General features: G+C 46.5%; 1 long non-coding RNA gene across 1 annotated transcript; it reads left to right on the top strand.

Annotated features, from left to right (window-relative positions):
- Window positions 1–27,956, top strand: LOC148514816 (uncharacterized). The gene is made up of 3 exons (XR_015879454.1): window positions 1–245; window positions 3,708–3,761; window positions 27,873–27,956. It is a non-coding gene; the product is annotated as an uncharacterized LOC148514816 (long non-coding RNA).

Here is a 27,956-nt window from a genome sequence, read left to right as displayed (position 1 = left end):
TGTAGGAGACGGGTGGCGACGGCTAGCGGTCCGGAGGAGAGGAGAGACGTCAGGTGCATCCCTGAGTAGAGGAGAGACATCTCGGCAGGAAGCGGAAGCCCTGTCGGGAGGAGGCGTGGCTGAGACGGGGTGTTGGAGATTGACACCGAGTGGAGGCTGCGACTGGTCCAGGCAAGTGGAAGCTGCGACTGGCTCTGCAAGGGGAGAGACAGGACGAGAAACTTCAGAAAGACTCCCGGGGGGGGGTAAGAGACTTTACCACACAACTCCCACTACAATGCAAACAGCCAGCAAAAGTCACAGAGCATAGCAGCCGCCCGTACAGCATATAGTGAAAGAATTAACCCCCTCCGTCATTACTCCAACTACAGTTACCGGCTGCCGACGGCCGTGGACAGCTAATTAAGCATAGCAGGTCCTTTGCACAGTACACAGTCATTAGTGCAGAGAGTTGTTCTTGTCTAGAAGGGATTACCCTTAAAAAGGAAATTCACTGACTATGGACATATCAGCATCCCAGACTCACTCTGATAAATTACTGCAGCGAGGGGAGTCCGGCTAGGAAATAAAGAAACTAGCAGCAGCAGCAGTTAAATAAACTCCGCATTTTTGCCAGCCTTCAGAAAAATCCGCAGCTAAGTCACAGTGTAGCAAAAGGACATCGCAAATGAGCTACTCCTATTAGTTTGATTTATAGATGTGAACTCGCAACAATAGTCGCAATACGATCCTGATTACCCTCATATGATTGTGTTCATTACAAAGTAGCAAAAAGTCGTCAGCCAGGATTTGTAAAAAGAGACAGCTGCATTTAGGATCAGCTCAGCTTATACAGCCATATACAGTGGAACTATTATTACTGTTAAACCGGTTAAAATCAGAGCAGTTAACTACTAGCCCGGGCAACGAAGTGTACACCAACAAGACTTTAGGGGTACATGAGCTCATGAACTTTGGGGTAGTGTTTTAGTCAATAGGTTTTAGGGAAAATAGGTAGCTACAGGCTACAAAGATATAAACTGTTATTCTTTTTTTTTATTACTTAAGCTGGCCACACACTAGACCAACTTACATCCAACCAGCCAACTTGTTGATTGGTTGGAATTAAAATCTGGTAACGTATGGGAGTAACCGATGATCATCAATTTGCCCCTAAATGCCAGAAAACAGATGAAAATGGTCGTCAGACAAGTTTGTTAAATGTTTGATCTAAACTATTTGTTCAAACAACAGTTTTTGTCCATTTTCCGGCGTTTGGGAGCAAATTGCAGATTGTCATTTGCTTTCATACCTTACCAGATTTTCATTCCAACCAATCAACTAGTTGGCTGGTTGGACAGATAATCTTTAGATGTGTGGCCAGCTTTACTGTTTGATAAATACACTGAGGTTATTGATTTTATGTATTCCTGTTTAAATGTTGCTTAAAGAGTATTACATGTATTAACCCTTTGACATTAGCAGGAGGAGAGGAATATGTGGCGATAACAAGGAAGCATCGTTCCTGAATAATAAAACTTGGTTGATTGCTTTATTTGGTGTGAATTGACATTGTAAATGTAGTTGTTATTGCAGATGCAATTTGTTATGTCATAATTTCTTTTGCTGCAATAAAATACCCAATACTTTTGTTCCAAACCGTTTCATACGTACCTCTTTACCTCTCTGTAAATTAAGAAAGAACCTAGAAATACCATTCCTATAGAACCCAGTTTAGGGGTGTTACACTAAGGTTTAAACATATTTTTATATTGGGCTTAGGAATGGCTCTTCAATTGTTGTGGAACTACAAGACCCAGCATGCCCTGCAAGCTGTATTTTTAATAAATGAGCAAAAATGATATAAGAAATGATATTCCCCTTCCTAAAAAAAAATAAAATGTTTGAATATCTGCAACTCTCGCTCCTCCTCATATATCAGGAACACCAGCCAATCGCAGCTTTTCAGACAGAACAAAGTAGAGTGTGACCTACGAATGGCTGTGAGGCGATTGCCGTAGGATTGCCTTGGATAGGAGACCATGCCCTATTTAATTTTATTTTTATTATGGGGGGGCGCCAATGCTCTTCCTGGCACAGGGCACAAAAAAGTCTAGTTACGGCTCTGAGAGACACCATTCTAGTCATCGATATACAGGGGAGGATTGGGATTTTAGAGCATCCCAGGAAAATATTCTGAAAGCACCTGTATAAACCTCCACATTATGGGGCATACAGGTGTGTCCTCCGTCATTGTTGCTGCAGTCACGTTAATCAGCTCTTCTAGTCATGTCTACTGTAGCTCCATGCAAGTTTACTCATGCCGAGCAAGAATAATTCATATTGCTGCTTTGTAAATAAGTGGGCAATGGAATGGTAAAACACGTAATGCATCCCTTTTTGTACTGGTGTCACATGTAGTTCCTGAGCTTAATTGTGCTCTGTCTCAGTTGTTCCTGAGAGTTGATTTGTTGCTATGGACAACTTCTCCCCTGATCCACTTCTCCACGCTTTTCACTGCTTAATACAAAAACCCTTACTCACAGGTTGAGGACAGATGAGTGTGGTGTGGCTGGTCTCTTAAGAGAATTCTTTTTGGTTCTATCGGGAGAATATTTCACAACAGAGAGGCAAGGACTCCCTCCCCTGACTTAGCAACCAACAACTTTCTTTATTTCCCGAAAAGACTAAGGAGCTTTCCTGAAGAGTCTGAGAATATTTTCTCATACATTTACTACTTATATAGACTAGATTTAACTCTCTATTCAACACTCGCAACTTTAAATGCTTTTGTTCCACATGAGCAACAGAAAAACAAATGAATCAAATCTTACCAACGGTTTATGTTACCACAGGTGTGAGTTGAGTAACAAAATTCAACAAAATGTAAAGTGTCTTTCCTAAAAACTTTACTTTGGGCCTGGCTCAGTATGGATCGCAGCTGTGATTATGCACACAGTCTGACTGCGAGGATGTTAATCACAGCGATCGCAATGAAATCTTAGCAATACATAAGGACGCCCACTTCCCCTTACTCACATCCGTATTCCTTAGTAAAACTGCAAAATCATCGGTAACATTGAGAAACATCAGACCATCATGCACAATTGCACAAGGTTAGACCTTACTCAGAAATTGCTAAGCCCATAACACACTATCAGTGCTCAAGCTGCATATGCAGTGGGTAATTTATGCACGCCCCTGCAACAGCGTTCAAACGCACTGGCACGCCTGCGTTCTGCCAACCCCCCCACCTGTCACCACTCACAAACGGTACTTCCTGTCAATCAATCAGCGATGGGTCTGTGTACTCACTGCGATCACAGTGACAATTGCAGTGGTGAGTTCATGCACACACACTGCGATGCATACACATTCCCAGAATGCAACAATAGGCCAATTACGTGCGTGGTTGCAGTTGCGATCCTTGCTGAATCAGATCAGGCCCTCTATGCTGAGCTCCATCCCAATATTAATACCTGAGTAAACAAATTTAAGTCATACTTCACCCTACAATTTATTGTCCTAACTACTCATAGTAAATAGTCTGATATATGAAAGTTTATTTATACACAAGAATTCCAGTATTCGTCTATCTCAGAACAACTGAATGATATTTGGCCCATATATCTAATCAATGCAGAGCACTATATTATATTTAACCCAGGTTAACAGAGTTATTAATTAAAGTGTCTGTTTCTCTCCCTTATTTCTTTTATGATCTGCAGACGGGAACACAGTATGGTTGTATTGGAAGTTTTTGCGATTTCCCCAGTCATAAAGTAAGTTTTCTGCAGAGCTAATACTTTGTAGCTACTTTATAGCTGCTGAAGTGAAGACTTTTTATAACTGCCAGGTCAAGGATTTATAACCCACTGATGATATGTAATAAAAACTGTTACAGTATGTAATAAAAACAAATGATTTATATCCAGCTGGATGATAAGGTCTTTATGAAATAACAGCTGCCAGGGCAGAGGATTTATATCCCACTGATGATAAGGTCTTTACAGGGCTTAGGTATGGGATCCTGGCTCTCAGGATCCCGGCAGTCAGAATCCAGATGCCGGCATCCCGATAGGGTTAGGATACAGACACCTGTTGGCAAGTATCCTAACCCTACATCTACCCCTAACCAGTGGCAGATCTTGACTTTACTTTTAGAGGAGGGTGGTTTTAGAATGAATGTTAACTCCACCCCTCTCTATTCATTACTCCTCCCACTTACAGGTCTGCCCCTCCCATTTTCAACAAATACTGAAAAAATAAAACAAACTGAATATGAATATTCATTAACATACAATGTGCACCAGACTCCCCCCCACCCGCCTCACATAATAATAAGCTCCACTCACAGTCTGCAAAAGGGACAGGCAGGACCCATAACGCTCTGCACGGCAATCCGGCCACTGCACGAGCACTGCTCCGCAGCTGCTGCTGAAGATGATGCCGGGGACCTGGTAATATGTTCCAGAGACAGAGAATCAAACATCCTCACATACAATGTGTACCAGACCCCCCCTAATAATAATAAGCCCCACAGAGAAGGCTCGCCCAAGCCCCACATATGCACCAGACCACCCCTGGGACCCCACAATAATAAAAAGCCTCACAGAGCAGGCTCCCTCTAGCCCCACATGTGCACCAGACACCCACTGAGAACACACAATAATAATAAGCCACCACAGAAGGCTTTCCCAACCCCCACATGTACACCAGACCAGACCCCTCTGGGCCCCCTCAATAATAATAAGTCCCACAGAGCAGGCTCCCTCCTGGCTTCAGCCCCACATGTGCACCAGACCCCAGAACTGCTCCCTTCCCCTCCCCCTGACCCCTAATGATATGTTCCACTACTCACTGGCAGCACTCTACAATAAAAAGTGACAGGCAGGACTCAGGTGAAGATAAGTCTGCAACTCAGTCTGACCACCATCAGCCTGCCCAGTCTGCTCCGCTGCTATTAAAATGGCTCCCACCTCGACGGATCCGGAGTCCTCACTGTGCATGTCAGAATTCTGACCTTGCACGTGCGCAAAGGAGGATAAGGGGGCCAGCCATGGAAGAGACTTTTAACTCAGTCTCTATGCCTACCCGTCACACTGCCCGGCCTCGGAGAATATTTTTGTGTCAGTCACAGTAGAATATTTTTGTGTGAGTCACAGTAGACAGTCTGTCACTGTCACACTACTCACATCGCGATGTTGCGCCATGGCCGCCATGCTGCCCAGCCCCAGAGTGTCTATCTGTGTGAGTCAGACAGTCTGTCACTGTCAATCACATGACACATCACGATGCTGCGTTGCAGCTGCACTGACTGCTCACAGCTGCCTGAGCTTGCCTGACACACTAATGTTAAGTAGGCGGTGCTTTTGGGAATCAGGGCTATATGTACGGGGGGCGATCGCCCTGATCGCCCCCGTGGATCCACCACTGCCCCTAACCCTCAACCCCCCCCCCCAACCTGGATACTAAACTACAGATAGACAGCTGAAAGGTCGACAATGTCTAGATCATACTTGCCCAATTTTGAAAAAGCATTTCCGGGGGATTGTGAAAGCAACACCTGAGTGCGGCAGTAAAGTGAGCGTGTATTGCTACATCTGAGAGGCGCAGGCCCGGCAACAGGGGGGGGGGCTACAGGGACACTCATACCAAGCCCCAAGGTCCAGAAGGGCCCCGATGTCTAGACAGGCACAATGTGGGCCGTGGACGGCAGATAGCTCTGGCTGGCACACCTTGGCTGCCAGTACCCACCACCCAGCTTCCTTGTAGTCTGGCCCGGGCAGCGCTGAGCTCTTTGATGTCCCTCAGATGCAGTCCAGGCCGGACATGACCTTCATCAATGCGGCGGCATGACGTCATAGGTCATGCTGCTGCACATCTTCCCCGTCTTTCAGGTAGGCTGCGGTGGAGAGGGGAAGAGGGTAGGGCTTTAGGGCTGAAGAAAGTGATGGAGGTTCTGGGCTGAAGAAGGTAAAAGGGGCAGAGGGCTGGGAAAGGTGATGGGAGTTGGACTAAGGGCTGGGGAAGGTAATAGGAGTCATGGGAGTGGGACTAAAGGCTGGGGAAGGTGATAGGAGTCATGGGACTAAGGGCTGGGGAAGGTGATGGGAATCATGGGAGTGGGACTAAGGGCTGGGGGAGGTGATAGAAGTCATGGAACTAAGGGCCTGATTCAGACCCACTTGCAAGTGCTATGCACTCACAAGCGCGTCGATGGCCGGGCAGTGCGCACTGCGCGTGTGCAAGCCCCGGAGTGAGAGAGAAATTCTCTCGCTCCGGGGTTCGCTACACACTGGGTGGCTGTCGATGTTGATCGACAGCTCGCCCCATTTTGTAGGCGGGGAGGGGGTGTGGCTGGCCAAAAGGAGGTGTTCTTGAAGGAATGCCTGCCATTTGGGGGCGGCCCTACTGACATCATACGTAATGTCAGTAGTGGGCGTCCGGCTCTATTAGAGCCGGAAGCTCACTGTGGCTTGCGACGGACGAGACCATATCACAAGGGTCTCGTCGCAAGCCTGATGGTTGCGATGGACACGACCATCGCAACTGTCACATGGCCACTTGCAAAAGCTGTGGGTGGTCACCCACAGCATAGCGAGCAGCCAGGAGGCTGGCTCTAAAAAAAACAGGGGCCGCCCTGATTCAGGCCCTAAGGGCTGGGGAAGGTGATGAGAGTCATGGGTGTAGGTCTAAGAGTTGGGGAAGGTAATGGGAGTCATTTGAGTGGAACTAAGAGCTGGGGAAGGTGATGGAAGTCACGGGAGTGGGACTAAGAGCTGGGGAAGGTGATGGGAGACATGGAACTAAGGGCTGGGGAAGGTGAAGGGTGTTGGGGGCTAAGGAAGGTTATGAGTTGGACTAAGGGCTCGGGAAGGTGATGGGAATCATGGGAGTGGACTAAAGGCTGCGGAAGGTGATAGGAGTCATGGGACTAAGGGCTGGGGAAGGTGATGAGAGTCATGGGAGTGGGTCTAAGAGCTGGGGAAGGTGATGGATGTCATGGGAGTGGGAATAAGAGCTGGGGAAGGTGATGGGAGTCATGGGAGTGGGACTAAGGGCTGGGGAAGGTGATAGGAGTCATGGGACTAAACCTGGGGAATGTGATGGGAGTCATGGAAGTGGGACTAAAGGCTGGGAAAGGTGATGGGAGACATGGAACTAAGGGCTGGGGAAGGTGAAGTGTGTTGGGGGCTAAGGAAGGTGATAGGCTGAGGAAGGTGATGGTGATCTGACAAATGTGCTGAGGTCTGAGGATGGTGATGTGGGTCTGAGGCTGAGGAAGGTAATGAGTAGCTTTTGGGCTGAGGATGGTGATGAGGGTCTGTGGCTGAGAAAGGTGATGAGGGTCTGAGGCTGAGGAAGGTGATGAGGAGCTTTTGGAGCTTTATGAGTATAGTGATGAGAAGCTGAATTTGAGGAAGGTGATAAGAGGCTGAGGACTGAGGATGGCTGGCTGCAGACACCATCCCTCCTACCCCTGAGGCATCCACAGCACTGTCATCAAGAAGACCATGGAAGATATGGTAGACAAGAACTACAGCCTGCATCATAAGTGACAGAGAGACAGGCCCTCATGCAGAGGCGGTCGCAAGAAGCGATCGCTCTCTCTGAATGAGAGTGACCACTTCACTTTTGAAGTGCGGCCTCCTGGTGGCTAGCAAAGCTGTGGGTTACCACCCACAGCTCTAGCGAGCGACCAGGGAGATGGTTATGATGGTCAAGACCATCGCGACCATCAGGGCTTGCGACGAGACCCTAAGGTTGGGTCTCGGCACCCGCAAGCCCCAAGGAGCTTCCTGCTCTGATCGAGCAGGAAGCTCCCCACTGACATCATTGCTGATGTCAGTAGGGCCGCCCCCAAACGGCAAGCGTTCCATTGGGAATGCCTCTGTTTGGCCGGCCAGTCCCCCTGCCCGCCTCCCAAATGAGGCGAGCTGTCAAACAACATCGACAGCTTGCCCCATTTGATGCGAGACCTGGAGCGACGGAGCGCCCATCGCTAGCCGGGTCTCACGCATGCGCACATCAGAGCCGGCTCCGACGTGTGCTTGCCCAGTGGGTAAACATCGACCCGGTTGCGAGCGCTCAGCGCTTGCAACCGGGTCTGAATGAGGCCCACAGCGTGGTAAGTCGTAGTCTATACTTACTTTATGTAAAGGTTGGCATATCTTTCAGTTAACATTATCATGCTTCACATATCACACATGCAGGGGAGGTATGTATGGGATCGGGTGTGGTGGTGAGAAGGTGGGGCCCCCAGAGACATCAGTGTACTGGGCCCCGAGATTTATGTTGCCGGCCCTGGAGAGGCATGTCATAAAATACATTTTAATCCAAATGTAAGTGATATTCAAAGCAGTTAGTAAGATCTACATGTTGATGAAAAAACATACAGATACATTTCAGAAAATGCATATAACCATAAGTATCATTGTGCCTTATAATCATTGCAGGGAAATTATACTAATGATCCCATTTGAATGTATATGTCTCTGTTTTCTTTTTTATAGAACAGCTACATAATGGGGGTAAGGTGCAATCAAGGAGTTTGCTAGACTGTTCAGGGAGTCAGGGAGATTGCCACTATTTCAGGGAGTCTCCCTGGTAATCAGGGAGAGTTGGCAAGTATGGTCTAGATAGACACCAGGGGGCAAATGTAATAGGGTGAGAGTTTGGAAAATGAGAGAGTTTAGCAGTAATCTCTCACATTGGTCGAGTTTTATCTTCAAAATGGAAAAACATCTGAATGAGATTTTAAATCGTGAGAGTTTTTTGAGTCTGAAAAACATGCGAGTTTGCTCTGTTGCTTTGTTCTCTGACTCTATTACATTGGCCGAGTTTAAAAAGTGTGAGAAAACTATCACATTTTCTAAACTCTCCCCCTATAACATTTGGCCCCAGATGTTAGACAGGCAATATGTCGACAGGGTCTAAAGATTGACAGGGTCAAAAGGTCAACACACTAATGGCCGACTTGGAAAAATATCGACAGGTTCAAGTGGTTTACAGGGTCAAGAGGTTAAAATGGATGACACACAAATGGTCCCATTTTTTTTAGTTGGCGTTAGGCACTAGGAGGGAGGGTTAGGGTCAGGCACTTACTGGAGGTTTAGGGTTAGGCACTAGAAGGGACATTTAGGGTCAGGAACTTACCCTGATATTTAGTGTTAGGCACCAGGAAGGAGGGTTAGACACCAATGGGAGGGTTAGGATTAGGGTGAAGATTAGGGTAAAAAGCAAAAAATGGGTATTGACCATTTTCATGTCGACCTTTTGATCCTGTCGACCATTTGTACCTGTTGACTTTTTGTCCCTGTCAAATTATTGCCTGTCTAGCATCTGGTGTCTATCTAGACATTGTCGATTTTTTAACTGTCTACCTTTTATGCCACACCCACGCAGCCTAACCCTAACCATCCCCCTAGTGCCTGTGCCTGACCCTATCCCCAATACTTACCATCGGGATGCCAGCGGTCGGGATGCTGGCGTTGGGATTCTGACTGGTGTCAGGATTCCGGCACCTGCATTCTGAGCTGCATCATCTCCACAGCCAAGATACAAATGACATGCCCTTTACAGTACTGTATGTGATAAAAAGTGTTAGGGCAAGGGATTTATATCCAGCTGAATGATGAGGTCTTCATGAAATAACAGCTGCCAGGGCAGAGGGTTCATATCAGGGCCTGGCTGCCATCCTGCAATCCTTACAGCAGTTCTGGCTAGTTCTACTTAGGGCCAAGCCTGAATGCTGTCCTTTCCCCCCCCCTCTCTCCTCCAAATTTCAGAACTCCCTCCTTATGCTAAGGTGAGTATCAGTAACTGACATTCTTTGCAGGTAAAGTATCCTCCATCCAGGCTGGAATCCATATAGTGCCATCAAATGAGTGCCAAGCTACCAAGTCTGCCAAGGTAAGCCTCCTGTCTTCATGGAACAGCTTTGACATAATGGATGCAAAAGACATTGTTAAAATTATTCGAATGTTGTGACCCACCACCGGTGATCTGGACCCTGCCTCAACCAAGGTTTTCATAAGGCGTAAGGACATAATTGGCCCTGTAATTGCAAAAAATTGTTCAATGCTCTTAGCAGACAGGCATTTTTCCAGAACCACTAAAGGACCCCGACTGCATGACCAACTACAGACCGGTATCAAATCTTCCTTTTCTAAGCAAGGTCATTGAGAAAGTGGTGGCAATGCAACTGGAAACCCACCTGTCTATTTTTGATACATTCCAGTCAGGACTCAGGAGAAGACATAGCACTGAAACAGACCTGGTATGTGTACTTAATGATCGTCTAATGGCAAGAGACAGAGGTGATTGTTCAATCTTAAGCCTTCTGGATCTCTCTGCAGCATTTCATACCATGGATCATGGGATTCTAATTAAGCTCCTGTAAAACTTCTGTGGACTGGATCGCTGGTTCAAATAATTTCTCACCAGCAGGTCACAGAGAGTAAATTCTTCATCACCAGTGCCACTGCCCTGCGGTGTCCCACAGGGTTTTATAATATCCCCCGTGCTTTTTCCAGTATACTAAGTTAATAATAAGTCACCAACTTACATAAATGCACATAAAAAGTTAAAATGACCTCACTTGTGCTAAGAATTGTTCCAGCAGCTGACAGAGGACCTCATTCAGAGGCGGTCATTAGATGCAAGAGGTCGCTCTGAATGAGGACATCTTGTTGTGCTACCTCTTGGTCGATCGCTAAGCTGTGGGTTACCACCCACAGCTCTAGCGACTGACCAGGGTGATGGTCATGATGGTCAAGACCATCGCGACCATTGGGGCTTGCGACGAGACCCTAAGGTTGGATCTCGGCTCTCGCAAGCCCCAGGGAGCTTCCTGCTCTGATCGAGCAGGAACCTCCCCACTGACATCATTGCTGATGTCAGTGGAGCCGCCCCCAAATGGCAAGCGTTCCATCGGGAACACCTCCGTTTGGCCGGCCACCCCCCCTGCTCGCCTCCCAAACGGGGCGAGCTGTCACTCACCATTGACAGCTCGCCTTGTTTGTTGAGAGATCCCCTAGCGACGGAGCACCCGTCGCTAGCCGGGTCTCATGCATGCGTACGTCGGAGCCGGCTCCAACATGCGCATGCCCAGTGGGGGAACATCGACCCGGTTGCGAGTGCTCGCCGCTTGCGACCAGGTCTGAATGACCCCCAGAGTCCTTATAGGTAATGCCCAAATGTCTCCAATGATGTGGTCCAAAACATGTAACTAGATCAAAATAAAAACACACAATGGTGTAGTACTGATGAGAAAACTGGTCAGGACACCCCAGAAATGTGTCCACATGACATACAGTATGGAAACAGGTGTATAAGTTCAGGTAGTCCCTCTGCCGTATAGTATCACCTGGACGTGAGCAGAAATTCACACTGTGAATATTCTTACATGTATCCTTACTTTGGTTAATCAATATATAAGGACACAGTGCTATATATTGAAAGCAATGTTGAATGAATTGTGAAAAAACCTATGCAAGAAACTTGTGTGCAATAAATTGATACAATTTATTTTAAAAAAGTAACATTAAAATGTGTGTAATGTGTCTGTATATTTAAAAACTATCACACTACATATCCAGATAATATGGAATAGTGCCTAACACACAGATGCTAATTACTAGCAAGTCCTTGTAAAGTGCAAGCATGAGTCCAAACTAGCAAAGGGATCTTTGTCTACAATCTACTTGTATTTTCGATGTACTTGTATTTCGCTAGAATAATTGCTTAATTATAGTTGCAGTATGAATATAAACTAGTATATCCTGGATGACTGGCCTGTGTGTCAAGGCTATATAGAGAAGCAATAGTTGGTATCCGAGGTGAGGTGCTCCAGAATAGGAAGCCTCCAATCTGTGTTGCAAACACCAAACACCTCTGTATGGCTCCTCTAATATCAGTGTCCATTTCAGCGCCAGCTCACAGCTCTATAATAGAAGGTTTGGGCCAGCAGGAATCCCATTACCTGAATCGTCTCACAGCACTGGCTCATAGCTTGAAGATGATAAACAGTGTTAGCGGGTGCCAGACCTCAAGCATGCTGCTGGGACACAGTCTGTAAGAACACAAGTGAACAGTGGAATGATCTCGGCATGCACCTGATGTTTCCCGTGGCTCCTCCCACGGTTTCGTCAGTGGTTTTCTTCAAATCAACTCGTCTGTAACCTTTTATTTTTACAAACTTTTCTACAATATTCTTAGCTGGTTCTTTATATATTACATCCTCTGAGCAGTTTTGTAGTAACCTTATTAGTTGGCCTTTAGGTATATTATTGAGCCATTGGGGTAAATGATTGCTTTTAATATCAATATAGGTGTTGCAATCCATTGGTTTGACATAATTACTTGCGACAATCCTCCCATCAATAATTTAATCAAATCAATAATTTAAATTTTTAAGTCTGTTTTATTGATGGAGAAACTTACAACAATGTTACGGGTATTATTGTACAGATAATTAGAAAAAATGTTTAAGACTGTTATCATCTTCTTTCCACAAAAGAAAATGTTGTCCATATACCGCGACCAATGCACTAGGTTCATACTCCAGCGATGCCCTGACCATATGTGTGTTTCCTACCACTTGGACATAAAGAGATTTGCAGAGCTGGGCACAAACCTGATGCCCATGGCGGTACTGTCAAGATGATTATAGAAAGAGCCATCAAAATTAAAGTAATTATTCTGCAATATGAATGTGATCCCCTTAATGAGAAAATTGCAGACAGCTCCATCCATTGCTTCTCTTTAAAAAGCACTGTAGTTCTGATGGCACTAATCCCATCCATGTGGGAGATTATAGTATACAGTGATGAAATGTCTGCAGTAATGATGTAGAAATCATTTCCCAAATAAGGTTTGATAGTTGATTGAGGACATCTCTAAAGTATTTTAGATATTATCTCTCTTTAATAAACAGGGGCTATAATTAGGGGTCAATAATTAGCAAAAAATTAGAAGTGATGGAATTTGTGCCCAGTATGATGGGTCTACCGGGAGGGTTACTAATACATTTATGTATTTTCAGCAGTAAGTACAGTACCAGAACTGAAAAGTTATCATTACTCAAATATTCAGAAATATCAGTACTTATAGCCCCTGAATTGACATAATTAGTGCAAAGTGATTTAAATGTTTTAAACATGGCACTGGATGGATCACACTGAAGCTTAGTATAAGTGGTGATTCTGATTATCTTGTGTGGTGCATTGCTCTGATGTAAACGCCTGTAAAATGAAATATAAATGTAAATAGTTGATATCACTGTTGGGTAATAACTTTAGACCCTTCTGCAATACCTGTAGTTCTAATTCATCCAGAACATATTTACTAGGGTCAAACATGCAGATGCATGGGATGTAGTAGGGTCTTCATTTTCAACTATTCCTTGTTTAGAAGATAGTTTGTTATGCTTTTTAAGATTTTATTTTTCATTTTTTCCTGCTCTATTTCTTCTTTTAATCTTTCTATTCTTGGTTGTGAGATTTTGGGGAAAAGCTAAGGGTTCCTTTTAAGAAACCTGCTTTCCATAAAAAATCGTGGTCATAGTTTTAACTATTTAATACCCCAAAACGATTGCGTGTGGAAGTTTCTTGTGTTTGTTGCCTAACAACATTCCACCTTTTCTTTGGTTCTATCCAACATCTGTTATTTCTTTCTTTCCCTAAATATGGGTTACTCCACTTCTGCCAATGGGAACACTGGGCCTGATTCAGCTTTGGGAAGAGATTGAGAAATAACACTTAACTGTGAACCTGGACAAACCATATTGCAATGCAAGGGGTGTAAATACATTTTTTTTTTTGCATGTGGGGAAAATACTGGCTGCTTTTGAATGTAGCCTACAAACACTGCACAGCTTTATTATTACTCTACAGTTTACATGTCAGTTTGGACACCTCCCTCCCAAATCGAAATATCTCTGCACATTTAAATCTGCCCCACCTGCAGTGCAGCATGGTTTCACCAAGATGATCAGTTGAGTGAGATATCTCACTCTATTTCCAAAGCTGAATCAGGCCCACTGTTCAAAAAGGTAATTCACACTATTAGGGATCCAGGTTCTTGCATATTTATAGGTCAGGAATAGATTTTTTCTAAAGCCACGATGAATAAAATTATGGGGGCCTGAGCAGGCAGATTTTTTCTGTTCAGATTTTTTTGAATGGAAACTTTTAATTTTGGTAATATTAGTATATGAAATAGATGGTGCAGTGTCTGAAATATTCATCCTTTTATTATCCAACTGCTGTGTAGGCCTAACACCAGAAAGTACATTAATTTTGTCTCTAGTTTTTCTTCTTTTTAGCAATCAGTCCCCTTTCATTACTTGAATTGTTAGAATGATACAATTGTCAAAGTGTTTATAATCTTCATATCTGTAAAAGGGCTGATAAGGAGTTCATACTGGGCAATCTGTTCCTCAAAATGTGCGTATCCACTTGCCGATGGGGTAACGACAGTGCGATTACAATAGTCGTTCCTCATCCTGTAATGTGCCTACACTGAATGTTATGTCGTTCAGTGCAGACACCCTCTCTCAACCCCGAACATGGCCAATCTGTCATTATCGACAAATTGACCAGCGTGTCCAGGCGATGTTTGATGTCGGAAACGACGAGCTGGAGTACACATCGCTGGTTGTTTCCGACATTATACTGCCCGATTTATGCACAATTAATGAGCGATTGAACGATTACGATGTCGTAATCATTCAACCGCTCATTTATATCGACAAGTTAATACGCACCTTAAGCTTTTCATTTTGCTCCTTCTTTTTTGTAAAATCAATTCAATCAATGAAAAAGAACAGTTGCTAATGATCTGGTTCCACTTACATTTAAATGTTTCTGATATGTTATTGAAAGATACCTTTTTGTCTATTCTGAGTCCCTTGGGGATGATTGGGTAGAGATATAATGCTCTAGGGTAACAGTTGCCAACCAAATTTTGTTTTCTTTGCTGAGAATATTTTTCTAATTTATTCATATGTCCCTCTAAAGTCTCATCCTCTGTGTTAAGTGAATTAGAAAGAGGGGTAGAGGAAAAAGCGTCTTCCAGATAGTTCTATTAATTCTCTGCTGAAACATACACCGAAACCCGTTGAATGAGTGTCTTTTGTGGTGCCGTGTCCTGACCACATATACATTACCATTTGCCTTTTGACTAACTTGGGTCCTATCTTCAGTAGTGCAGTGGATTATGGCCCTGATTCAGACCCACTCGCGAGTGGCTGTCCGCTCGCAAGTGGGTCAATGTTCTGCACTGCGCATGCGCACGACGGCGGGAGCTCCGTCGTGCGCATGCGCCAGACACGACGAGTGAAGGATTTTCCTTCGCTCGTTGTGTCTGATCAAAGGGGGCGTGCTGTCGATGTTGATTGACAGCACGCCCCCTTTGGTGGGCGTGCCGTGGGCATGCCTCCCTGACGGGGGCGTTCCCTAGGGAGCGCCTACCGTCAGAAGCCGGCCCACTGACATCACCAGTGATGTCAGTGGGAGTGATTTTGGCTCTGATAGAGCCAAAATCACTCCGAGCCTTGTTGTTGAAAAACTCAACCACAGGCTTTTGTACGACCATCACGGCCATCAAACTGTACGCTCGTATAGGCTGTGGGTGGTGACCCACAGCTATACGAGTGTCCAGGAGGACGCTCCATAATTATGGAGGGTGGCCCTCATTCAGAGCGTACGCTCTGCTCAGAGCGTACGGCTCTGAATGAGGGCCTATGTCTTTTCCATCTTTAAGGTATGGACACTTCTCCATTTTTTAACAATCAAAGCTTATGTTTGCAACTACATATTGCATTATAGCTTTTTGTTTTTCATTTGTTTTACACTCATCAGGAGTAACCTTCTGTATATAGTGACAATTGTATTGTATAGAAGGATTCAAAGAATCCTATATGTGCCTATACTCCTTTGACCCAAGTAGGCAAATAACACCCTGCTGAGGGTACTGTTCTAGGTGTAGTATGTTGGGGTATTTCCTTACTGAGCATCACTGTCTCTGGATCACATGGATTCATCCGGAATGATAACAAATAGATACAGGCAATAATGGCAATAAAATTATGTATTTATTCAACAAGATCAGTTCACGTTAGTGTCAACTTCTACATTTGCAGTACAGAACAACAATTCATAATGTAATTTGTTATACATACAGGGCCTGATTCAGACCCACTCGCGAGCGCTAAGCGCTCGCAAGCGGGTCGATGTTGCTCAAGTGCGCATGCGCACAACGGAGGCGGCTCCGTCGTGCGCATGTGCGAGACCCAAGCCAAGCCGTCGTTATGGGTCTCGCACCAAAGGGGGCGTGCTGTCGATGTTGATTGACAGCATGCCCCCTTTGGTGGGCGTGCCGGTGACGTGGGAACGCCTACCATCTGGGGCCGGCCCCACTGACATCACTAGTGATGTCAGTGGGAGTGCTTTTGGCTCTGATAGAGCCAAAAGCACTCCAGGGCTTGCGGCAGTGAGACCCTACCGCAGGATCTCGTCGCAAGCCCGATGGTCGCGATGGTCTTGACCATCACGACCATCATTTTGGCCGCTCGCTATAGCTGTGGGGGGTCACCCATGAGGCCGCTCCAAAATGAAGGAGGGACGACCCTGATTCAGAACGAGCGCTCTGTCAGAGCGTCCGGCTCTGAATCAGGGCCACTGTACTTTCAGACAGAAAAGCACACTGGTATCAGGAAATTTTATTATAACTGGAACACTAGACTTGCGACCCAACTGCAGAGAAGAAGGTTAATGGCAAACATATATATATAACGTCACATCTATGTATAACCACATAAGTAAAGTATCTATTCCCACGTTTACCGGGTGCAGCCAAGAAAAAACACAAAATACAATAGTCTCAAAGTTTCTCCCTGCATGCAAGCGATTATCTCAATAGTATTCAGGGTTTGCAAACATTGCCTGGGTTGTTGTAGCTTAACAGAGTTAATAATCTTTCAACCGGTAACAGCCTTCCTGTGTTTGCAAGGATCACTATTTAGGACATCCTGTACTGGTTTCTGACTGTAATCCACTGCTGCTGTATCTTTCACTGGCAGTACACCTTAGCTAATTTAGTGCAACTTGAATAGCTACAGTGACAATGTTCAGCGTCCTGTAGTGTTATGGGGTAATGCTTTCGTAGCATGGCAGAATTATATTATTTGTCTTAACTCAACTGGTTTCTCTCAGGCTACACTAGTAATTGTGTCTCATAAAGATTCAGTAGACTGATGTGGCTATTGCTCATCTCCTCAGCATCTGGTTCTGTAAATACTATAGCTACCGCAGGTTAGTTTTTTTAGCCCCTCTGACAATCAGGGGCGCCAAGACAGGGGGGCGGGTACAATTCACCCAGGCCCTGGCTTCCAGAGAGGCCTGGCGGGGGCCTGGGTCCAGCTCTACCCCCCCCCCCCGCCCTCCTCTTTCCTTGCAGCAGCCCAGCACACAGCGTGAGGGGGGCGTGATCACACTGATCTCGACCCCCGCTGGCTTTGCGCCGGGCCGAGGGGCTCACAGCTCACTACGCAGCGACCACTATGCTCACTACGTGGCACTGCAAAAGTGTGGGGCTTTTTCTTCTCAAGGGGTTGTAGCCACGCCTCCCACGATTAGGCCACGCCCCCTCTTTACCTGGGCCCGGCGGCGATCTCTACGGCCCTGCTGACAATTGAGCACTATGGTATACTTTAAGCCTTCTCTATACAATCCCTGAAGATTAATCTCTTATCTCACTTGCATCACTTGTACAGCTACCCACTGAAAAGGGTTAAGGTCATGCACATAGACTATCAATAGTGCTCCTTTGGGTCCCAGTGGCTATTACTCAAGGGGACTGCTATTAGGACAGCTTGGGGAGGTAATGCTTAGTTGGAGTCACACTGGCTAAACTAAGGTGATCTATTCTCTGACTAGGAGCTACTGGAGGGGTTTCTCAAAGGAGTCTGATACCTCCCGTCTCCTCTTTTGTTGCCCATCCACTAGGCGATTAAACCTAGTGATGGAGCGATAATGACGGTCATTATCGCTCCAACGCTTGGTAATCACCTGCAAATCGGGCAGTAAAGGTTAAAAACAACCAGTGATGACCGCGCGCCCGCTGGTCGTTTTTTACATCAATCATCGGGTTGCCATGTTCAGGGATGATTGATCTGCGTGCAGTTCACCCTGCGGGAGACGACGGCGTCGTAATCGTGCTGTCGTCCCCGCATCGTGTAATGGAGAGGCAGCTTTACTGCTTAGGCTGTCCCCAGAGTACAGTCTCTCCTCCTCCATCAATCCCGGCACTTTGCTTATGAGCTCCACCCAGGCCATGCCTCTGGCTCCCAGCTGTCAGTCACCTCAAGAGGGGGAATGAACGGGCAGTCCTGCTGATGCTGCTTCCTCAATGGACCCGACACTGCCGGAAGCTTCCTCTCAGCTCCGGCTCACAACTCGCTCCAGTAAGTGCAGCCCTGCTCCCGTTGCTGCTACCTCAGGATGGCAGTAGCTTTTTACAGTGCCACTCGGTAAGTCCCGCTCTTCTTACCTCAGGGCAACTCTCTCTCTGCCCGTGGCACCATCACCGATGTCCCTGAGGTACAGGATGCTTTTTACAGTAGCTCTGCTCCACTGCACTGGCTGAGGCCAACCTTCAACGGCCCATGCAGGTGCTCCTTATGTAGCAGCGGTCGCGTGCGGGTCCGCTTCCCGCGGACCGCACGCGGCACTCCACTCACTGGCCACCTATACTATTCTAAGGGGAAGGTTTCCCCTATGCTGGGGTGGTAATGTCCTGTCCCTGACCACGCGCCAACTGGCTCCCTGTGTCCGGAGTGGAAGCTGGCCCCATTCTCCCTCCATGAGGGAGAGGCACATATACAAATAAACTGGACATTTTCACATATGACAACTGTATATAGGTATAACAACTAGCACATACTGTATAAGGTATATTAACTAGCATTCCCCACAATCTACTACTGTGTACATATATGAATCTATACATTTAGCTATATCCTTAACAAAGAACCAAGGACCCAAACAATAAACACTTTTAGGGGTATCACAGGCATACATGGAAGAATCTTCACAGTGTGAATTTCTGTTCATGTCCAGGTGATTCTATACAGCAGTGGCACTACCTGAACTTGGGGAAGGACTTATACACCTGTTTCCATACATAATTTGGATACATTTCTGGGGTGTTCTGCCCTGTTTTCTCAGAAGTATTACTCCAATGTGTGTTTTTATTTTATTCTATTTGTATGTATTGGATCACATCAATGGAGAAATTTGGACATAACCTATAAGGACTCTGGGCCTGATTCAGAGCCGGACGCTCTGACAGAGTGCTCGCTCTGAATCAGGGCCGACCCTCTGGTTTTTTAGAACGGCCTCCTGACCACTCGCATAGCTGTGGGTGACCACCCACAGCTATAGCGAGCGGCCAGGAAAATGGTCGCGATGATCAAGACCATTGCGACCATCGGGCTTGCGACGAGACCCTTGTGGTAGGGTCACGTTGCCGCAAGCCCAAGAGTTCTTTCGGCTCTAACAGAGCCGAAAGCACTCCCACTGACATCACTTGTGATGTCAGTGGGGCCGGCTCCAGACGGTAGGCGTTCCCATGGGAATGCCTCCATCTGGGCAGCCATGCCCCCGGCCCGCCCACCAAAGGGGGCGTGCTGTCACTCAACATCGACAGCACGCCCCCTTTGGTACGAGACCAGGAGCGACGGATTGCCCATCGCTATCCGGGTCTCGCGCATGCGCACGACGGAGCCGGTTCCGTCGTGCGCATGTGCACTGGGCCACCATCGACCCGCTTACGAGCGCATAGAGGGACTGATTCAGAGCAGGATGCTATTTGCGGACGCTCCTTCAGAAAAAGGGGCTGGCTATTTAAAATAAGCTCTCGCTCTTTGCGGTCTGTTGACGCCTCTATGTCTGAATGAGCGAACGAAACATGCGCTCACTATTTTGGAAAATACGCCCCCTGGCCGCTCACATCATACGTCATCTCCGCTATTTATTAGATTAAACGAGTACATCGAAAGGCGTCTGAACTGCTCGCAGTGCTCGTGGTTGGATTTTCCTACCGCAATCATGCGAACAGTTCAGGCTAAAAGACAACCAAGTGACGTGGTAGATGACGCTGCTTTGTTAATTATGCACACCCTTAAAACGGCCGTTTTGACCGTTTGGCACGCCTGCGATCTGATCTGCACTCCCCGTTTCCAAGCACCTTCCCCTGTTACCACCCTCATTCTGTCACTCAAATTAGCAGGCATTCGCTATTTTGCGTGCACACGATTTTCGACCGCAATGACTGGTTCGTGCATGCGTACTAAAACCCATACGCATGTGCAGATGTGCGAACATCGCTCGGAGCGAACGAGCGGCCGCTTACGAGCGCCTCTGAATCAGCCCCAGAGCTCGCGAGCGGGTCTGAATCAGGCCCTCTGTCAGCTGTTGGAACAATTCTTAGGGCAAGTGAGGTAGTTTTTTTTCTTTTTATGTGGCTTTCTCCTCTGTGTATTCCATAACTGCCTACGCCTGCTTCGGACACTCCCACTCTAGATGAGTCTAGCATCTGTGGCTCTAAAGTACTCTTTTCCGGGCCAAGATCTAACCACCATCAATTCTCTGCTCAATACCTGCAGGTGGGTCCACAACTCTGGATATTTATATTACTGCGGCTCGCATCACTCACCTTCCCTCTTCAGGTGTGAGGTTTGGATGGGGGGGTTAGGCTGGTGAGTGGTTGTCTGGCACACGGGTCCCCCAGATCCTCACAGCCCTGACCTGATGATCTGGCCGCCACATTATTGCTGACAATGGGAACATTTATGTGAACAAATTTGCCTGAGTAGTCAGTTTTGAGTTCACACATCACGGCATTGTACTACACTAACAAACAGCTTTATCCTAAAGGCAGATATAGAACACTATAGATAAGTACTACTATATTGTATTACAAGTGTTTTTTGACTCATTATCTTTTTTCCTGTGTGAATGAGCATATAAAGGTCTATGGGATTACCAGCATCTGTCACCGGTCATGAGCTGTCTGTGGTCACCAGTCTCATTTTCTGAATTGTTTCTTATGAAAGAGGCCTGCAGACTAAGAACATGTAATTACCAAATGTCTTACTTCTCTTCTGTATTGTGAAGTATAGAGTTTCAGAACCTGTTTCACAAGTGAGGAGGAGGGGTGATGCTAAATAAAGAAATTGAAACCACAAACAGCTTATGACCTAAATGAATATCTGCTATAATAACATGCTATGGAAAAATACTGACATACCCATGCAATTTCTTAGAGCTGTTTATAATGCAGTCTCACCACTCCTCCCAACAGTTATCACTAACACACACAACACTTGAATGACAGCAAAACGTAATTAATTTATTAATGACCATTAAGTTATGCAGGGTGTCTGAGAAAGCATTGCAGATGATGGCTATATCTCTGCCCATCCCACAGACTGAACTGTAAGAATAACCAACTTCCCTTACTGGGATAAAATCAAAGTTACTCTCCCAGAGCCTGCGGGAGACATCCTTTTTTTTAGGAGTATCACAGGCTCCTAGAAGCATAGGCGGTCCTCCCCCATCCTGCCCATTTTCTATTAAAGTGGACAGCATAATACCAGGAATCGCGGCCCGGGGGGGAGGGGGTGGGGCCAAAGTGACACGATTTTATGATAATTGAGATATTTCGGCTCCTCTTCCTCTTCACAGAGCTGCACTTCTCAATATTTTACCATGAGGAGGAGGGGCCTAATTACGCAACCTGTCTCCCCGAGAGGAGTTTACTAAAGCACAGATGTGCCCAGCTAGTTTGTTGCTCCATACGCCAGAATGTTTAGTAACGGAAAGTAGCATAGCACTGGAAAAAAAGTCATTAAGTGTAATACAAATTTTTGTCCACCAGGTGTCACTTTTCCTAAACTACACAGCGCATGTGTCAGATTTCCAATGCATTTTCTGTATCACCGCCTGATGATTGACTGACAGAAGCAGTGTTTCGGTACACTATAGTACAGTGTTTTCCTCATGGAATCAGAGCTGTAGAAGAATGTCTAATAAAGTTTTAAAACATTACATTAAGTGTGCGAGTCCTGTACTTATTGTAAAAATATTTCACACGCACGCACAGCTCTGTATTACTCTGACTGTGCATTTGAAGCTGCACACTTGCGTCAATGTCGGCACTGTCGGCGCTGTTCCAGACTATAGTGATTTAATGACTTTAGGAACTAGTAGCAGGCTCTGTTTGAAAGAGGGGTCTCTATATTACAAACTGACTGTGCGTTTTACTCTACATACTTGTGCCAATGTTGGCGCTGTCCCCAGACAAACACTATAGTGATTTCATGACTTTAGAAACTAGTAGTGAGCTCCGGGCTTGATTCAGAACCGCTCGCAAGCGCCATGCTCTCGCAAGTGGGTCGATGGCCGGGCAGTGCGCATGTGCCACGAGTGTGCGCGAGCCCCGGAGCGAGCGAGAAATCACTCGCTCCGGGGCTCGCAACAACACGGGGTGGCTGTCTATGTTGATCAACAGCTCGCCCCATTTTGTAGGCGAGGAGGGGGGTGGCTGGCCAAATGGAGGCATTCCCGAAGGAACGCCTGCCATTTGAGGGCGGCCCTACTGACATCACTCGTGATGTCAGTAGTTGAGCTTCCTGCCTGTTAGAGCAGGAAGATCACTGAGATTGTGGGAACGAGACCCTACCACAAGGGTCTTGTCGCAAGCTTGATGGTCGCGACCATTGCGACCATCAGCTGGCCACCCACAGGTAAGCGAGCGGCCAGGTGGCCGGTTCCAAAAAAAAAAAAAACGCCCTGATTCAGAGCGAGCTCTTTTAAAGAGTGTTTGCTCTGAATCAGGGCCTCTGTTTGAAAGAGGGGTTTTAATCTGCACACTTGTGGCACTGTCGGTGCGTCTGGGGGTTGCAATGGCATCTCTGTTGCAAGCCCAATGGTCACGCTATGATGTGGCATATGGAAGCTCATAGTACACATTGGGCCTGACTCAGAGGCGCTTGCTATTTGCGAGCGCGTGCTCTGAATCAGGGTGGGGATTTTTATTTTATTCTCCTGCCTGCTCGCTAAGTTGTGGGTGCCCATCCACACTTTGTGCGAGCGGGCTGGAGATGGTCGTGATAGAGCAGGAAGTCCACTACTGACATCATGAGTGATGTTAGTAGGGCCGCCCACAAACGGCAGGCGTTCCTTCCGGAATGCCTCTGTTTGTGCTGCCATCCCCCCTACCCGCCTACAAATGGGGCGAGCTGTCGATCAACACCGACAGCCACCCCGTTTTGTTGCGAGCCCCGGAGCAAGTGAAGTTCTCACTCGCTATGGGGCTTGCGCACGTGCATTGCGCACACCGCACGTGCGCACTGAGCCACCATCGACCCGCTTGTGAGCGCGATGCGCTCACGAGCGGGTCTGAATCAGGCCCATTGTCTGCTGTCATTTGCAAACGTTACATCATATACACGACAGGTGCAGCTCTTGATATGGCTGGTGTGTGGGTTAGTGGTTAGGTGATCATCTTGCTACAATGCTTGTCCCACGGGTTCGAGACCTGGACATTTTTTTTTGTTTTTTTTAAATCTACACTATAGGATTAAAAAGAAATCACTTGGTGGTGTGTGAGTTCTGTTATTTATACAGATATCTGTGTTGACCAAAAATACGTACTCCCAACATTGCATAAAGACCAAGTTATTGAAGTTCAGTATTGTTATTCAACCCTTATTGAACTCAATACATTATCCACAACTTCCCACCACCTGGCATTTCTATGCTACTTTATTCCACTGCTGTGTGCTCAAGAAAGTGATGTACGGTGCTCTAATACAGTACCCACGTAGCACCCTGCTAGTCGCGCTATGGCATTTAGAGTTTCATTGTACTCTGCACATGACCAGTGTGTCGGGAGTCACACACTGCATCCCAGACTATAGGCATCTCATGACTTTAGAAACTAGTAGTGGCCTCTGTTTAAAAGCGGGGTCTCTATATTACAAACTGACTAAGCATTTTAAAACGCACACTTGCCTCAATGTCGGCGCTGTCCCAGACTTGTGGTGGCTGCCAGCTCTGGGGGTTGCAATGGGATCTCTGGCGCAAGCGCAATGGAGCTGCTCCATGTGCCAGTCGCACTATGCTGTGGCATATGGAGGCTTACAGTACACATTGTATGCTGTAATTCACAGATGACACATCACATACACGAGAGGTGCAGCTCTTGATATGGCTGGCATGTGGGCTAGAGGGTAGTTATTCGCCTTGCTACAGTGCTTTTCCCGCGGGTTCGAGACCTGGAAAATATATATAGATTTTTTTAAATCTTCACTACAGGATTAAAAAGAAATCACTTGGTGGTGTGTGAGTTCTGTCATTTATACAGATATCTGTGTTGACCAAAAAGACGCACTCCCAGCATTGCATAAAGACCAAGCTATTGAAGTTTACTATTGTTATCCAACCATTACTGAACTCAATACATTATCCACAACACCCCACCACCTGGCATTTCTATGCTACTTTATGCCACTGTACTGCTTGATGTACTGAGTGCTCAATAAAGTGGTGTACGGCGCTCCATACAGTACCCAAGTAGCACCCTGCTAGTCGCGCTATGGCGTTTAGAGTCTCATAGTACTGCACATACCCAGTGGGATGGGAGTCACACACTGCAACCCAGACTATAGTGATTTCATGACTTTAGAAACTAGTAGTGGTCTCTGTTTAAAAGTGGGGTCTCTGTATTACAAATGGACTGTGGCCCTGATTCAGAGCTGGATGCTCTTTCAGAGTGCTCGCTCTGAATCAGGGCATTTTTTTTGTGGAGCCAGCCTCCTGGCCACTTGCTATGCTGTGGGTGACCACTCACAGCTTTTGTGAGCGGCCAGGTGATCCTCGCAATGGTCACGATCATCGCGACCATCGGGCTTGTGAAGAGACCCTTGTGGTAAGGTCTCGTTCCCGCAAGCTCCAGTGAGCTTCCTGCTCTAATAGAGCAGGAAGCTCAACTACTGACATCATGAGTGATGTCAGTAGGGCCGCCCTCAAATGGCAGGCATTCCTTCAGGAATGCATCCGTTTGGCCAGCCACCCCCCCTCCCCGCCAACAAGATGGGGTGAGCTGTCGATCCAACATCGACAGCCACCCCATTTTGTTGCGAGCCCCGGAGCGAGTGATTTCTTGCTCGCTCCGGGGCTTGCGCACACACAGTGCGCATGAGGCACATGTGCACTGCCCGGCCATCGACCCGCTTGCGAGCGCATAGCGTTTGCGAGCGGGTCTGAATCAGGCCCTGTGCTTTAAAGTGCACACTTGCGGCACTGTCATCATGTCTGCGCTGTGGTAGCTGACAGCTCCGGGCCTTGCACATGGGATCTTGGGCGCATGGCCAGTGGAGCCGCTCCATGCACCATGTAGCGCCTTGCTAGTCGTGCTACACTGTGGCATATTGAGTCTCATAGTACTGCGGATTGAGTGTTCTTCATGACCCATCCCAGTTCCCCTTAGAAGAGCCGGACCCCGCACCTTATTTCAAAGGGAAAGGAGCCGCATAATCCTACTGTATCAGGAGTGACCAAAATTGAGTTTACAAGCCATTTTATTGTTTTTCTGCTCTCAGGGCCTGATTCAGAGACGGACACTCTTTCAGAGCACTCGCTCTGAATTAGTGCCCGCCTATTGTTTTTTTTTAGCGGCCTCCTGGCCGCTCGCATAGCTGTCGGTGACCACCCACAGCTAGTGCGAGTGGCCAGGATGATGGTTGCGATGGTCAAGACCATCGTGACCATCGGACTTGTGACGAGACCCTTGTGGTAGGGTCTCTTTTCCGCAAGTTCCAGTGGACTTCTTGCTCTTACAGAGCAAGAAGTCCACCCACTGACATCACTTATGATGTCAGTGGGGCCAGCCCCAGACGGTAAAGGTTCCCATGGGAACACCTCTGTCTGGGCAGCCACACCCCCGGCACGCCCACCAAAGGTGCGAGACCCGGAGCGACGGCTTGCACATGCGCACAACGGAGGCTGCGCACTTGCCCAGCATCGACCCGCTTGTGAGCGCTCAGCGCTCGCAAACGGGTCTGAATCAGGCCCTCAGTCTGTCTTTGCATCATATACAAATTGTGTCAAAGTCCAGTAAATGTCAACATGCTTTAGAATGCTGGCTAGTTAGCCATTACAAATGTCAGGTTTGTAACAGACTATAATCAATCAACAGTTTCATAAATGTTCACAATTTAATTTGGTAATTACATCTATGTTCTGTTTTGTAAACAATGTAAGCTTAAGAATGGGTGGTTTGTTATACAGATATAAATGGTGTCTTTTAAAGGATAATTTGGATTAATATATATCCGTGACTTGTGTTTGCTAAAGAGAGAATCAAGCTGGATCTACAGACTGCATATGGTTGCGCCCAAGGGGCTGAATGAGTACAATTATCTGAACATCTTTTTGTAGCTTGCATCTCTCTATATACATACGGATGTTTGATTAGGAAACTCGGTGCATCTGATTTCTATGATTATTTCATAGAGATACCTTTTATAAGGATTGTTTTGTGACAGGGATTGGTTTCCCAGTCTTTCAAATGCAAGTTTATAAATGTATTGTCTATTTTTAGGTTTGTATTTTTTGTACAGTCATTTTGGTATAATTGTTTGGATTTTTTGTGCAATATATCTATATCTGTATCTACTGTATATCTATATACTGTGTTTATATATATATACTACCTGTTTGGTAGTATGATAGAAGCTATGTTTGGTGACAGCCTTGCCTCTAAAAGCCATTAGTTGGCAATGAGCTTTAAACCAGTTAACATTTTTTCAGTTTAAACTCTGTGATAGCAGCTACCAGGATTCCATAAGTATCACAGATAGTGTAGGACCTGCAGAGAAGTTTGGCCCCGTGATGAGGGCTGCAGGCTTAAATGCATGGATCAATCTATGAACCAAAGCCCAATTATTTATTAACAATGATGAGTGCTGAGTTTTCTGTTTTGATATATAATATATATATATATATATTGTAATATGACCAGGGTAGGGTCTCCACTCCTGGGGTAGACAGACGCCTCCTTACACACAGCAGCCAGGAAACAGTAGTAGTCTTGGGTTTTCATGCAAGCTGGTCGGCACCAGTTTTTATTGTGTGACACCAATAATCAAACAAACAAAACATAAAAATATACCCTAGCCCGTCTGGGCTCTAACTAGACAGGTAACTCCCTCTCTACATGTGGCAGGGCCTACTGTCTTACCACAAACATAGCACATACCAATGTCACAGTGTCTCAGAACAAAACCTCAATGTCTGTTCTCCCCAGGGTGTGTGAGACACTGCATTAAAAACTCTACACAGCTCTTATGAGCCACTTCCAGGTGTAATCATTAATTAGCCTGGTCTCAGGCTAAAAATCCCAACACCTGAAGCGGCCCTGTGGATGGAGCTCTCCCTTCTCTCTCACACCCACACCCCCAGGACCCATTATCCGGCTTTTACCAAAAGCCGACACTTAAATCTGCTTAGTAAAACATACTTTTCCTGGGGGTTTAAATACATATGACAGGAATCTGGGACACACATACATGCCATCCCCAAATTCTCCAGTGCCTCTATCACATATCCCCCCCTCTGTTTCGACCTATGGGCGGAACAACTGCAGCCCCCAAACAATGGACATGTGACAAAGCATCTGCACTGGCCAGCTGGCTTCCTGGCCTGTGTTCTACTGTGAACTTGAAACTTTGTAACGCCAAGAACCACCTTGTTATTAAGCTGTGGCTTTATTAAACCTCTGCCAACGGTGTAACCAAGATACTTTACTTCTTCCATCCCTAGGCAAAATTTCTTTGGGTTGGCTGTCAACCCTGCCCTAAAGGTGGAGTCTAACACTGCTTGTACTCTGGGCAAATGAGCCTGCCA

The sequence above is a fragment of the Taudactylus pleione genome, unplaced genomic scaffold (assembly GCF_031769625.1).
Source record: "Taudactylus pleione unplaced genomic scaffold, aTauple2 ptg000258l, whole genome shotgun sequence".
Lineage (NCBI taxonomy): Eukaryota > Metazoa > Chordata > Amphibia > Anura > Myobatrachidae > Taudactylus > Taudactylus pleione.
This window is presented reverse-complemented; position numbering and strand designations above follow the sequence as displayed.